General features: G+C 43.6%; 1 protein-coding gene across 1 annotated transcript in view; it reads left to right on the top strand.

The window, feature by feature from the left end:
* Positions 1-1,509: 1,509 nt before the first annotated feature.
* Positions 1,510-15,141, top strand: part of kctd1 (potassium channel tetramerization domain containing 1) — a 142,259-nt gene continuing 128,627 nt past the window's right edge. The window contains exon 1 of the mRNA XM_072257782.1: positions 1,510-1,909. The gene's annotated coding sequence lies outside the window, so the exon portion shown is untranslated. The remainder of the gene's footprint in view (positions 1,910-15,141) is intronic.

The raw sequence follows: 15,141 nt of genomic DNA, 5'->3' as shown, positions 1-15,141 counted from the left end.
CTGAACGGCTTGTATCTAATGGCTTTATGGACTGAACGAAAGGACGGATGAGCTTTGCAGACAGGATGGACCGTGGGGCTGTCTGGCCTCCTTCACCACTGGAAATGCTTTGTAAATATATTGATTGGTTTCTTTCTCCAAGCACTTTCACAACCTCATTTTATTTCTGGCAAGAAATGTCGCTCAGCCAGAATATGGACTTGGTCTCTCATTCCTCATCTCCCACCCCCCACCTCATCACCACCAGCAGTGTGAAGCTTTGTGCCCCAGCAATGGTCTCAAAAACTTCACCGGGCCAGAAGCAAAGCTGCCAGGCATGAGATCTGATAGCTCTGACAAGAAAAGACGCCAGAAGTCTACATTTCTTAAACTCTGCCCTGGGCTATGTTCTTTATTTACTGCACAAGAGCAACATTCTTCCCTCCCCTCCCCTCCCCTCCCCACCATAGCTCGACACTGAGGCACTGCTCTGTGTACCAGTTTCAGTGGACCTGATGGGGAAAAGGCAGCTGGAGCAGGCAGCGGGCAATCTGAGTTTTACACACTTACCCTATGCAAACCAGTTGCAAACTAGAACTGAAATACAGTCAGGCAAATGCTCTACTATTCCTTCTCTGGGATGAACCGGTGTTCTCAGGTATTTGGAAAGGGTAACTGCCATCAGTAAGTGGCCATTCATTGCTTCCGGATGAGGGGTAATTGGGGAGAGGATTTTAACCCTTCTCTTCCCTCACCTCATGAAGTCAGAGAGTAATACAGCAGATATGGCTATTCCCAATTGCCCACATGCAGTCCATTTCCCTCCAAGCCTTGCCCCTCCCAGTGCTTTTTAAATGTTACCTGTCTCAACCACTTCCTCTTACAGCTGGTTCCATATACTCACCACCCTCTGTGTGAAAAAAGTTGCCCCTCAGGTCTATTTCCAATCTTTCCCCTCTCACCCTAAACCTAGGGCCCCCAGTTTTGGACCCCCCTGTCCTAAGGTAAAGAGTCTTACTTCCCATCTTATCCACACCTTTCATCATTCAAACACTTTTACAAGGTCGCCCCTCACTCCAAATAATAAAGACCTACCTGTCCCTATAACTCATGCCCTCTAGTCCCGACAACATCCTCGTTAATTCTTCTCTGCACTCTTCTGCATTCTTCACCTCCTTCTCCCCTCTATCTCCTTCTTCATCTACCCCTCCAACAATAGACGTTCTCATTTTATTCGCGATCGTTTTCCCCATAGCATCAACTCTCTACCCCTTTACTTCCTTTCTTCCCCCTCTCCTCCCAACCTCCCTCGCTCCCTCTCTTCACCACCCCCATTTCTCTCACACCCCCATTCCTCTCTCATTTCACCATCCACCCACCCCTCCCCTTTCCCTCTCTCTTCTGGCAAAGAAACACTCGATCCATTTGTAGAGAAATCGCCCGCAGTAACCATCACATCAAAACTAATCATAGCGATTAAAATCAGCTTTCTGTACAGAGAGAGGGAGGGAGAGTAATGAGCAAGTTGTAACTGACGAGAGGGAGACTGTTGCAAACAAAGGAAAATAATGCAAGGACTAAAATTACACAATGTGATGACAAAATAAAAATTGAAACAAAATCTCGCACGGACGGGACAAAAGCAAGGCGGAAATCCCGTGCAGCACCTGGAAAACAGTTAATTAAATTTAACTTTTCTTTGCAGATTGGGTGAGACGCGAGGGGAAGCAATGAGCTAATTGTGTCTTTATCCTTGCCTTGGGGGGTTTCAATGCCCTGAAGCAACTCTTTCTCTCTCTCTCCCTCTCTCTCTCTCTCTCGCCTACCTTAAGCTTGCCGCTGGAAGACGGGTCGGTGCATTCTCTCCCGTGTATCGCAGCGAGCGGAGCGGAGAGAAGGCCGACCATCCGCCCGACTTTCAATGCTTCAGGTAAGAGGGTGTGTGTGTGCGCGCGGGAGAGGGGCAGCTCAGACCGCTCTGTCTCTGTCTGTCTGTCTGTCTGTCCCTGTGTGTGTGTGTGTGTTTTGATTTGTGTGTTCCTGGCACTTTAGGGACGCGGCGCGCTTTACGCATGTGCCAAGCAGTTGGATGTGAGCTGTAGAGAGAGACAGATACACAACCACACACACACGGATGCACACTCAAACACACAACACTCTCACGCACACGTCACATTACACGCGCACACCACACATTGACATACACACACTTGCACACCACACGCAAACACACTCACAATAGACACAAACATACATATTCACCCAGGCAAACTACATTCACACAATCATACATACAGTATATACACTCACACGCAAACACACACATAATCACACACTTGCACGCACTCACATGCAAACACACACAATTACACATACATACAATCACACATTTACACTGTCACATACACACACACGTACACAGCATACACATACACAGCACACACGCCAAACACCTTGTCCACCCCCTCCGACATCTCCCTTTTTCTCTCTCACGCACACACAAGCCTCCCGCAGAGAATCACTAAGCGGGCTCCCGCAGTTGTTCCCTGATCAACAAGCTATGGGGACGGACCGCACTCACCCACCCTAGAGCCTTAGATGTTCGACCCTCGCAGCAGGACGACCACCCGGACATCAGCCGCTCTCCCGCTCTCTCGCTCTCCTCCCCCTCCTCCTCCTTCGAGTCCTCACTCCCTCCTTCCTTCTCCCCTCCCAGCCCTGTACGCCTTCTCGCTCTCTCGCTCTCTCTCTCATCCTCTCCCCTCCTCCCGTCTCTGTTCGGCGACCCTGTCACTGACCCTGGACGGGACAACCTAACCCAACTCAGCCCAGCCTGCCTCCTCACCATGTTCCATTTCAAACTGCCCTGAATTCTGTGCGATGTAAAGGGGCCATTGTGAACCAATTTATGGCCCGCGGGGGATTAATTGTTAACAGGAGGTAGCTCTACAGCATGTCAATACCCATACACTGAATAACCTCTTTGTATTTACCATATCGTCTGAACCTTGTGCCTCTGTTTATCCAGCGCAGAGCGGTTTGTAAAGCTGGTTACAAGCGAAATAATCCCATATACAGTAATGGCTCTCAGTCGTTTCCCCACGGATCCCGGTGTGTGCTTTGGGCATTGCTCGAGCTAAGGTGCCTTTATGACTTCAGTATTATCCAGTGCAGCTTCGCAGCCGATCGGCCCGCTGTACCTGTGCTGCCTTTTTGACAAGGAGCCGCGCCAAAGCTCTTTATCAAAGACGCAGCACCGGAAACCACAAAGTTCCTGGATGGGTTGTTATATGCGCTGGGAGAGTCAGTAATTCTGCTGGGAGACGGATCACAGGAGGGGTTCAATCGATAGAGTCCTTATTGTAACCTTCAGTTATAGTCATTGGGTTACACAGCATGGACACAAGCCCTTCGGCCCAAACAAGTTGTTACCTGAGCTAGTCCCATTTTCCCACGTTTGGCCCATACCCATTGCTGTCAGTGAACCAGAGTCCCTTTTTAAACATTATAATTGTACCCGGCTCTACCACTTTCTCCAACAGCTGGTTCGTATATAGTACCCACTACCTTCTGTACAAAATGCTTGCCGCTCAGGTCCCCTTTAAATCGTTCTCCCTCTCACCTTAAACTTATGCTCTATAGTTGAAGACTCCCCCACCCTGGGGAAAAACAGTGACCATTTACCTTCTCTATGCCCGTTGTATATATACACTCTACCTATTTCCCCTTAAATGTCAGCGTGGTCATCTCTGCACGGAGCCAAAAAGTTAGAAGGCCTTAGGCAAGGTGCCACACATGAGGCTGCTTAACAAGCAGTGAGCCCATGGTATTACAGGAAAGATACTAGCATGGATAAAGCAGTGGCTGATTGGTAGGAGGGAAGGGTAGGAATAAAGGGAGCCTTTTCCGGTTGGCTGCCAGTGACTAGTGGTGTTCCACAGGGATCTATGTTGGGACTGATTCTATTTACATTATATGTCAATGACTTGGATGCTGGATTTGATAGCTTTGTTGCAAAGTTTCCAGATGATATGAAGATAGGTTTCGGGGGTGGGGGGGAGGAAGTAGAGAAGCTGCAGAAGGACTTCGATAGATTAGGAGAATGGACCAAGAAATGGCAGATCGATTACTGTGCCAGAAAGTGTACGGTCATGTATTTTGGTAGAAGAAATGAAAAGATTGATTATTTTCTAAGTGGAGAGAAAATACAAAAAACTGAGGTGCAAGGGGATTTGGGGGTCCTTGTGCAGGATTCCCTGAAGGTTAATTTGCTGCTTGAGTCAGTGGTGAGGAAGGCAAATGTAATGTTAGCATTCATTTCAAGAAGACTAGAATACAAAAGCAAGGATATAATATTGAAAATTTATAAAACACTTGTGAGGCTGTACTTGGAGAATTGTGGGCATATCTTGGAAAGGATGTGGTGAAATTGGAGAAGGTTCAAAGGAGGTTCATGAAAATTATTCCAGGCTTGTCATATGAAGAGCGTCTGATGGCTCGAGGCCTGTATTCACTAAGATTCAGAAGAAAGAAGGGTGACCTCATTGAAACCTATCGAGTGGTGAAAGGCCTTGATAAAGTGGATGTGGAGAGGATGTTTCCTGTGGTGGGAGAGTCTAAGATCAGATGACACAGCCTCAGAATAGAGGGGTATCCTTTTAGAGTGATGAGGAGGAATTTCTTTAGTCAGAGAGGGATGAGTCTGTGGAATTCATTACCACAGGCTACTGTGGAGACCAAGTCTTTATGTATACTTGAGGCAGTGGTTGATAGATTCTTGATTGGTCAAGACATGAAGAGATATGAGGAGAAGGCAGGAGATTTGGACTGAGAGGAAAATTGGATCAGCCATGATGAAATGGTGGAGCAGAATCATTGGACCAAATGGCCTAATTCTGCTCCTCTATCTTAAGGTGTTAAATTAGGGTGGATAAGTCCCTAGGGCCTAACAAGATGTCCCATCAGACCTGTGGGAGACCAGTACAGAAATTGCAAGGACCATGGCAGAGGTAGTTAAAACCTCCCAAGTAATGGATGGGGTGCCAGAGGACTGGACAATAGCTAATGTTGTTCTGTTGTAATGTTGTAATGTTGTTCAAGAGAGGCTCAAACAATAAGATGGGAAATTACAGGCTGGTGAGCCTGTCGACAGTAATGAATAAATTATTGAAGATACTTTAAGGGACAGGGTATAAATGAATTTAGACAGGCAAGGCCTGATTATGGACAGCCAACATGGCTTTGTGCATGGTAGGTCATGTCTAACCAATTTTATAGATAATTTTGAGGAGTTAACCAGGAAGGTTGATGAAGGAAAATCAGTGGATGTTGTTTATGTAGACTTCAGCAAGGCCTTTGACAAAGTCCTGCACAGAAGGTTGGTCTAGAAGGTTCAGTTGCTTGACATTCAGGATGAAATAGTGAATTGGATTCAACATTGGCTAAGCAGGAGAAGCCAGAGAGTGATAGTAGATGGTTGCCTCTTTGGAGACCTGTGACTAGTGGAGTGCCACGGCCACAAGAATCAATGCTGGGTTCATTGTTGCTTGTCATATATATTAATGAACCAGATCAGCAGATTTGCAGATGACATAGTGGACGGCGAGGAAGGCTATCAAAGCTTGAAGCAGGATCAGGATAATCTGGAAAAATGGCCCAAAAAACGGCAGATGACGTTTAATACATTCAAGTTTGAGGTTTGCACTTTGAGAAGGTGGTGCAAGTGTGGAATGAACTGCTAGTGCAAGTGCTGGATGCAGGCTCAATTGCAACATTTAAGAGAAGTTTGGACAAGTTCATGGATGGGAGGGTATAACGAACTATGGTCAGGTACAGGTCAATGAGACTAGGCAGAATAACAGTTCAACATGGTCTAGATGGGCTGAAGAGCCTGTTTCTGTGCTGTAGTGCTCTATGACTCTGATTCTAAGCTGTCACGGTTCTTTACAGCATACCTCTATGATGTCACCCCTCAGTCTCCAATGCTCCAGGACAAAGAAAGCCCCAGCCCATCCAACCTCTCCTTATAACACAATCCCTCAGTCCTGGCAACATCCTTGTGAATGTCTTCTGCACCATCCATGTTGTAATTGTACCCACTTCTACCTATAAGCTTCCTATAGCTTGGTGACTAGAACTGCACACAATAGTCCAAGTGCAGCTTCGACAATACCTGGTTCAACTGCAGACAAGATGTCCTAACTCTTGTACTCAATGCCCTGACTGATCATATGGTAATTTTATTGTATTCTAATGAGTGTCATCAAAAGCACATAAGACCAATGAGAAAGAGCACTTAGTAAAAGCAGAGTGAGGGCAAGGGGAAAGTAGTTGTCGTTTGCAGGAAGAACATATGTATGTACTTAAGACTTCCAAATTTTATTGTATTATGGATAATATATCAATCGTTTGTAGGGGTGTCCATAAGTCATGTGTTTGTAGCCGAAGGATATGAGTGAAACAGAGCATGTTACAGCTACGGTTACCTGAATTCCTCGGTAGCACCTTTGACATAACACATTGCAAATCAGTTCTCAAACACAACTTGGTATAAAGCAGCAAAGTGTAATAATAGCCACACACAAAATGCTGGAGGAACTCAACAGATCGGGCAGTTGACATTTCAGGCCGAGACCCTTCCTCTAGCAGCTCAATCCATGTATTGACCACCTTCCGGGTTCCTATCAAACCTCTCCCCTCTCAACTTAAACTTTTGCTTCCTAGTTCTTGATTCCCTGACCTTGGGTAAAGACTGTGTGCATTTCTCCTCATGATTTTATACATGTCTATAAGATTCTTCATTCCTATTTTCTGGTGCTTCAGTGAATAAAGCCCTTCACAGCTCCACCTCTCTCCACAACTCAGTCCCTCATGTCCTGTGACATCCTCCATCAATCTAAAGCCATATGTGACACATAGTCTGTGATAATAAGTCAGATTTCCAGCTCCAGCAGAACCTCTTGTGTTGATAATAATTCTGATTCTGAGTACTGAAGGTGGTCACCTTGGGTTTTCATGTCCATACCAGGTCTTTGAAGTTAACCTTCTACACTGCCGTAATAAGACTGCATTAATACATTAATATTTCTAATATGATAAGACAGACTCTTGACCTCACAATCTACCATGTTATGATCTTGCACCTTATCATTTACCTGCACTGCACCTTCATTGTAGCTTGTTCTGCCACGTTCTGCCTCAAAGCACTGTAATGATCTGGTCTGTATGAACAGTATGCAAGTCAAGCTTTTCACTCTCTGTACACGTGACATTAATAAACCAACCTAACCAAACCAAACATTACAATCACTCACTGTCTCTATATTGCCTCAGTGTCTATATCCACCCAGTTCCTCTTGGGAAAACATCACTTTTAAATCTGCTTCTTTTATCACTATTGAAGTATAAAAAATATCCTTAGTTCACCTCTGGTTCCTTTGTAACTTACTTGTCGATAAGTTTCAGGGAAATCTGCGACTTTTTTGTCAACAAGGACCTAGGTCACCTGTTGGGATGACAAAGGGAGCTGAGATTATTTGAGAAAGGGTGCCAAACTAACTGAAGTTTTCTTGCACTGTGTGAACTTTGAGGCATTGCCAGTACAGGTTGAGTACACCTTAACCAAAATGCTTGGGGCCGGAAGTGTTTCAGATTTCGGATTTTGTTTTCAGTTTCTTGAATATATAATAAGATAGCTTGGTATCGCCATCATTTCAGACTCTGAATTTCTGTGTGACCGGTAATCTGCTTTACACTTGTTTATTACACATCTGTATTGATGCAGACATAGATTTTCATCGGTGACAATTTTGGCAAATTCATCAATGAATTTCTCTGCTGCTTCATGATTAACAGGTGCATTATCACCACAAATCTTTGTATATTTAATACCATGCCTTTTCTTAAATTTCTGCAAGCGGCCTGCTGAATATTCACAATTACCTTCAATTTTCAGTTTGTTGTGAAAGATCCTTGCTTTCATGATCAACAAACTATGCTGACAAATCCACTCTTTCAATACATGATTGAGATTTTCATTTTTTGCTTTATGCAGTGTCTTTGTATTTTTCACTAAATTCTGTTCATTACATATAGTATGTGAGGTCACGTCTGAGAACTGCCTGTGATGCATAGAGACCTGGACATTGCCTGGGAACCTTCCAAATGACTTGTGGAATTTTCCATTTGTGATGTCATGACCACTCTCAAAATTTTTGGATTTTGGAGGTTTTTGGATTTTGGATAAGGGGTACCCAACATGTAATCAGTTCACACACAACAGCCAAGCATCGCCCTTTTAATACAGCTCTCTGGTTAATTTACTGTCTGCTTCCAGCAGTATCTGTAGCTGGTGAAGTAACACTTTGATGTGCTTTTGCACCATAAACAATTAATAGTTTAATAAGTGTGTTTAGTTAAGGTTGGGTTTATTGTCATATGCACAATTAACATATACACACATGCAATGGAGAAGGCTACTCGCTGCAGTGTCAGATAAGCAGCATAAATTATGCACAATTTTACAAGAAAACACAATTAGAACAAAATATTGTCAATTTTAATGCAAAGTGGTCATAGTAATGCTAAATTGTGGTGATTAGTGTCCGCACCACTCGGTGTTCTTCAGTTTTATTGAAGAGAACGCATCTGCCTTTGTGCCTTTACTGTAGCACTGATTTCTAAACCAAGGAATCTCCACAAAGCATTTGGACCCATTAATAATAGAAGATCAATATTTCCCTTTAGCACTGCTGAAACCATGTTCTTCATTTTTAGAGAATCAATTATTTTATTGCTTCCCTTTTCTCCCAACGCTGTTGGAGGAATGCTTTTCATTTCTTAACCTATTACTTCATACCTTCATCAACCAAGCAGTTCCTATGCTGTAAAAGTGAAGGACATCAGTTTAGCTGCCACCTCTAAGTAGATGGGTCCCATGAGATTGAAGAATGACAGTTTTAGGAAAAAAAAACGATCCAGATATTTTGCATTAAATTTTCTAAACTAACTGACAACAGCAAAGTTATGTGTCCAAAATACAAAGGGAGAGCACACAGGAGAGGATCCTTAACAGTGCTGATGAAAGTGGGACGTTGGACGTTGGCTGTTTAAGAATACAGTAACCACACAGGTTGATGGGGTAGTAAAGAAGATGCATGGCATGCTTGCCTTGATTAGTTAGAGCAATGAACTGGGAAAATTATGTTACAGCCTTAGAAAACTCTGCATAGGCCACATTTAGAGTAACGCTTTTGTTTATGGTTGCCTCATTTTGGAAAGATGTGGAGACTTGGAAAAGACGCAGTAGAGATTTACAGGCTGCTATCTAGTTTGGAGGATGTGTACTATGGGGAGAAATTGGACAAACTGGGGTTGATTTCTCTGGAGCAATGGAGACTGAAGGGAGATTTGATAGAAGATTATAAAATTCTGTGAGGATAGACAGACAACCAGAATTTTTTTCCCAGCTTGAAATGTCTAATACTATAGGTAAGGTGAGAGGGGGAGAATACAAATGAGGTACATGAGGCAAGTTTCTTTTTACATAGAGTGGTGGAAAGCACTATTAGAGATGGTGGTAGAGGCAGATAGCACAGGAGATTTAAGGACTCTTAAATAGACACATGAATATGTTGAGAATGGAGGAATATGGTCAAAGGAAAGGAAGAGGGTAAAATTTATTAGGTGTCAGTCTAATTAGATCAGCACAGCATGATAGATCAAAACGACTGTCCTGCACTGTACTGCTGGGCATTCTATAACAAATATAAAAGTAAATAAATTGTTCTATTTGTATCAAATAAATCTATTTTAATTTTTGGAAATAAAGTCCACACCTGACCAAATTCTCCCTACAACTCGATTCCTGGCAATATCCTTGTAAATCTCCTCTGCGTTCTTTCAGTCCACATGAAGGGTCATGCCCTCCAACATTGACTGTCCATTTCCCTGCCTGACTCGCTGAGATCCTCCAGAAGCTTTGTTTTGTGCTTTGTGCTCCAACATCTGCAGTCAATCCGTTGTGTCTCCAGAATGGATTGTTAGCTGGCTAAAGGACAGACAGCAGGGATCAAGAGTGGAGTGTGGTTGTTTATAGTGGACGTCTGATGGTGCTCCACAAGGATTAGTGCCAAACCACTATAGTCCAGAGTTTATGTTCAACCTTTAGTCTCTGAAATGAAAAGCACAAATTTGCAGATGATAAATTGGAGGGCTGAAACAGATTACATTAGGATATTAATAAACCTGCAGTATTAGCAAATAATTGGCGCACTGAAGTTCAACATGTTAAAGGCAAGGCTTTAAAATTTAATTCTAAAATTAAAATTTTCAATTCAACTCAAGTTTAATTATCATTCAACCAAACATGAATACTCATGACGACAGCTAAACGAGACAGCATTACTTCGGGGCCAAGGTGCAAAACATAGTGCCAACAGTCACGCACAACACAAACCACACATAGCACGTACAAGCTTGAAAGATTCAGCCACTCAAAAGAGTCCAAACTTGAGCCATCCAACACTGCAGAAGTCTACAGACAACCACAATAATAGAGCTTGTCTTCTGCTGAATGAACATTGTGGGGGTAGACTGACTGAAACCTGGATACCACGCAATAAAATGGAAATTATAATACATGTAAATGTATTTTATCAGAAAGAATAGGGAGCTAATATGGAAGTTGTGAATCTAGGTATGAAAAAAGGGGGAAAAATGGGACTCCAAGCCCAAATACACCAATTGCTAGAAGATACACCATTTTTAAAAAAAGTAAATCGAATATTGTACTAGGATTTATTCCTGGAGGGATTGAAATGAAAAGTCAAGATGTTATGCAAAACAGGTTTTGAAAGTCAGTTAGACAACACGCGGAGGACTGCCAACAGTTTTTGTCAGCATATTACAAAAGGATTTGAAGGTACAGGAGAGGTTGCAGAGGCATTTTGCACCAAAATTACCAGAAATGTGAAGATTTACATGTCAGGAAAGGATGAGCAGACTAGGTTTCTTACCACTTGAGAAAAGGCTAAATGTTAAGATAACACCAGAGATCTTTACATTGATAAAGGAGTCGATACAGAGAAAATGCTTCCATTTCTGAGAAGGAGCTTGAGGTGATCCATATAGGGCAGTCAAAAAGAAACTCTCAATAGCAAACTGAAATGGATCTTACATTATCCTTGACACGAGGGAAATTGCGGAAGTTGGAATCTGGAGAGAAAAGCAAGTAGCTGGAGGAACTCAACGAGTCAGGCAGCATGTATGGAGTCAGAGGGATTGTCAACATTTCATGTCAAGATCCTGCATCCAGACTCATTTGGAAGTAGTTGGGGGAGGAGATAGAACAACCAGAGGGCATAGTGTGTGGAGATAGGGAGATGGAACCAGCTGACGGTGTCATGGTGCATGCTGGCCACGACTGAACCCAGGTGTGGAGGATCAGTAGGCTGTATCACGGTGAGTGCTGGCAAAGACTGAACCCAGATGTGGATATCATGGTGAGCACTGGCAGTGACTGAACCCAGGTGCAGAGAAGCGGTATACTCTGTCATGGTGAGTTCTGGCAATGACTGAACCCAGATGTGGAGGAACAGCAGGCTCTGTCACAGTAAGCACAAGGGCTTAACAACTCTAGTTAAGTCAACGATTAGTATATACTGGTGCTCTAAAAACTCAGAAGCCCAGCAGTCTATGGCACACACACAAGCCTGAAGGACTCGTGACAGAGGGAGAGAACTGCAATAGGGTAACAGGACAGGGCAGTGGTTAACAGAAGGAGGGAGAAAGGAGCAGGGAGCATCAGTTACTTGAAGTTGGAAAGTTCAATGTAAACTGCCAATTTGGTTTATTATTGTCATATGTTCCAATGTATATTGAAATACTTATCTTGCATACCATCGGTACAAATGTTCTTTACCATGTCATAACATTATCTGTGGCTCGGATTTCCCATATTCTGTTCTGGAGGTTTAAGGTCTCCCAAAACTCTGCTCCCTGTGTCCCAGACTGAAGCATGATAATTTGGCACTATCCTACCTTCTGTTGGTCTTGTAGTAATCCAAATGAGTTCCTAAGTAGTGTTTAAATATGACGAGGGTTTCTGCCTCTTCCACACATTCAGCAAGTGAGTACAAAAGACACTCTGGGTACAAAAACCTCTCCTCTCTCCACATTTTCTGCCAGCAGCTTTATATTTGTGTTCTTTGGTTACTGGTGCTTTTCCCTCCCAGTCTTCCTCTCCTAGGTTCTCACAACTGCATATGCTGAAAAATATTTTCCTTTAGCTTCCTCCCAAAGGTTTGGTAGATTAGTTGTCTATTGTCAGTTCCACAAACTGTGTAGGTGAGGGGGATCATACAACAGTACAGCACAGAATGGGCCATCTGGCCTACAATGTCTGTGCTGAACACAATGCAAAATTAAACTAAATTAGTTCCGCCTGCACGACATCCAACTCCATTCCATCCAAACTTGCGAGTCTGTCCAACAGCCCCTTAAACACCTCTGTCGTATCTGCTTCCACCATGTCTTTGGCAGCCTGGTTCCAGGCACCCAGTACTCTCTGTGTAAAGAAAAATGAGCCACACATCTACTTCAAACTTTCTTCCCTTAATTACATATGGGAAGTTGGAGGATCTGTGAGGAGGAGAACTTTGAGATTAGTGTAAATGGGTGTTTGACAATCAGCATGGACTTAGTGCTGGAACATCCACGCTGAGTTACTTGATCGGTGATGGTGCAGAGAGGGGGAGTTCTGGATGACCTTAAACTTGCATAGCAGAGTGTAGCAGGTACCAAACGCAATGCCTGCCAGTAGCATGAGCCCATCAATTGTGCTGAAGTTTGAGAGGTGATCCCATTGAAATGTACTTAATATAGTAAACAATACAAGGATAGGAAGAGCTTGGAGGCACGTGGGGAAAACGCTGGCAAATGGAACTAAACACAACAGATACTGCAGATGCTGGAAATCTTGATCAACGCACACAAAATGCTGGAGGAACTCAGCAAGTCAGTCAGTGTCGATGGAAAGGAATAAACAGTCGATGTTTCAGGCTAAGGCCATTCATCCGGACTGGAAAGGAAGAGGGCAGAAGGCAGAATAGGAATAATGAGTATGTGATGGCAGCCGATAGGTGAGACCATGTGAGGGGGAGGAGGTGGGTGGTGGAGAAGGATGAAGTAAGAAGCTGGGAGGGAATAGGGAAGAGGTAAAGGGCTGAAAAAGAACGAATCTGATAGGTGAGGATAGTGAACAGTGAGAGGAAAGGACGGAAAAGAGGAAACAGAGGGAGATGATGGGCAGGTGCAGAGAAGAGAAGGCATGAGAGGGCAACCAGAATGGGTCAAAGGCGAGATGAAACTTCCTCACCCGAAGTGTGAATCTTAGGAATTCTCTCCCCAAGAGGGCTGTGCTCACAGAGTGTAACCAAAACAGGGATTCATTAATTCCTAAATACTAAAGGAATCAAGAAATATCAAAGGATAGAGAGAACATCCACAGTCTTTTCTCCAAGGTAGCAGAATCTAAAGGTGAGAGGAGAAAAAGCATCATTGTTCACACAGAGGGTGGAAGGTATATGAAATGATTGCAGAGGAAGTGGTAGAAGTGGATACAATTACAATATTTAAAATGCACTTGGACAGGTACTGACATGGATAAGAAAGGTTCAGAGGACTTTGGGCAAAATGTAGGCAAATGAGACTAGCTCAGCTCAGCTTGGACAGGTTGAGCTAAGTGGCCTTTTTTTGAACTGTGTTACTGTATGATAAGAACGTAAGAAGCAGCAGGAGTCGGCCATTTGCTCTGCCATTCAATAAGATCATGGCTGATCTGGCCGTGGACTCATCTCCACCTACCTGCCTTTTCCCTGTAACCTTTCATTCCCCTGCTATGAAAAAAGCTAGCCAACCTTGTCTTAAGTATTACTGAGGTAGCCTCCACTGCTTCATTGGGCAAAGAATTCCACAGATTCACCACTGCCTGGGAAAAGCAGTTCCTCCTCATCTCTGTCCTAAATTTACTCCCCCAAATTTTGAGTCTCTCCTCTAATTCTAGTCTCACCTACCAGTGGAAACAATTTTCCTGCTTCTATCTTATCTCAGCCTCAGCTGTGGCAGCGTGTATGTGTCCTTGAGCAAGGCACTTAACCACACATTGCTCTAGTGTCTGTGCGAGGAGTGGCGCCCCACACAGGCTTCCAATCTGCATCTTGTAAGGCATGAGAATGCCCGACGCAGGCCTCTCATGGTCTGAGTCGACATTCCCTCCCCTCCCCTATCCTATCTATCCCTTTATAATTTTATATATTCCTATAAGATCTGCCCTCATTCTTCTGAATTCTAGAGAGTACAGTCCCAGGCAACTCAATCTCTTCTCATAGTTTAACCCCCTCATCTCTTGAATCAACCTGGTGAACTGCCTTCAAGGCCAGTATATCCTTCCTCAATTAAGGGGACCAGAACTGCATGCAGTACTCCAGGTGCAGCCTCATCAGTACCCTGTACAGTTGCAGCATAACCTCCCTGCTCTTAAATTCAATTCCTCTCAAACAATGAAAGCCAACATTCCTTTTGCCTTCTTGATAGCCTGCTGTACCTGCAAACCAACCTTTGGCAATTCATGCACAAGCACTCCTAAGTCCCTCTGCACAGCAGCAAGCTGCAATTTTTTACAATTTAAATAGTAATTTGCTTTCATTTTTCCTTCCAAAGTGGATGACCTTGCATTTACCGACATTGTACTCCATCTGCCAGACCCTTACCCACTCACTTAACCTATCTGTATCTCTCTGTAGACTCTTCATACCTTCTGCACAATTTGCTTTTCCACTCAATTTAATATTATCAGCAAACTTACATACACTACACTCGGTTCCCTCTTCCAGATCATTAATGTATATCATGTACTATTGTGGGCCCAGCACCAACCCCTGCAGCATGCCGCTCACTACTGATTGCCAACCAGAGTAATACCTATGTATCCTAACTCTCTGGTTTCTATTTGTTAACCAATCTTCTATCCATCCATCCACATCACCCCCAACTCTATGCATCCTTATCTCATGGATAAGTCTTTTATGTGGCACCTTATTGAAAACCTTCTGGAAATCCAAGTAAATAATGTCCATCTGTTCCCCTCTATCTATTGCACTCATT

The sequence above is a fragment of the Mobula birostris genome, chromosome 1 (genome assembly GCF_030028105.1).
Source record: "Mobula birostris isolate sMobBir1 chromosome 1, sMobBir1.hap1, whole genome shotgun sequence".
Taxonomy (NCBI): Eukaryota; Metazoa; Chordata; class Chondrichthyes; order Myliobatiformes; family Myliobatidae; genus Mobula; species Mobula birostris.
This window is presented reverse-complemented; position numbering and strand designations above follow the sequence as displayed.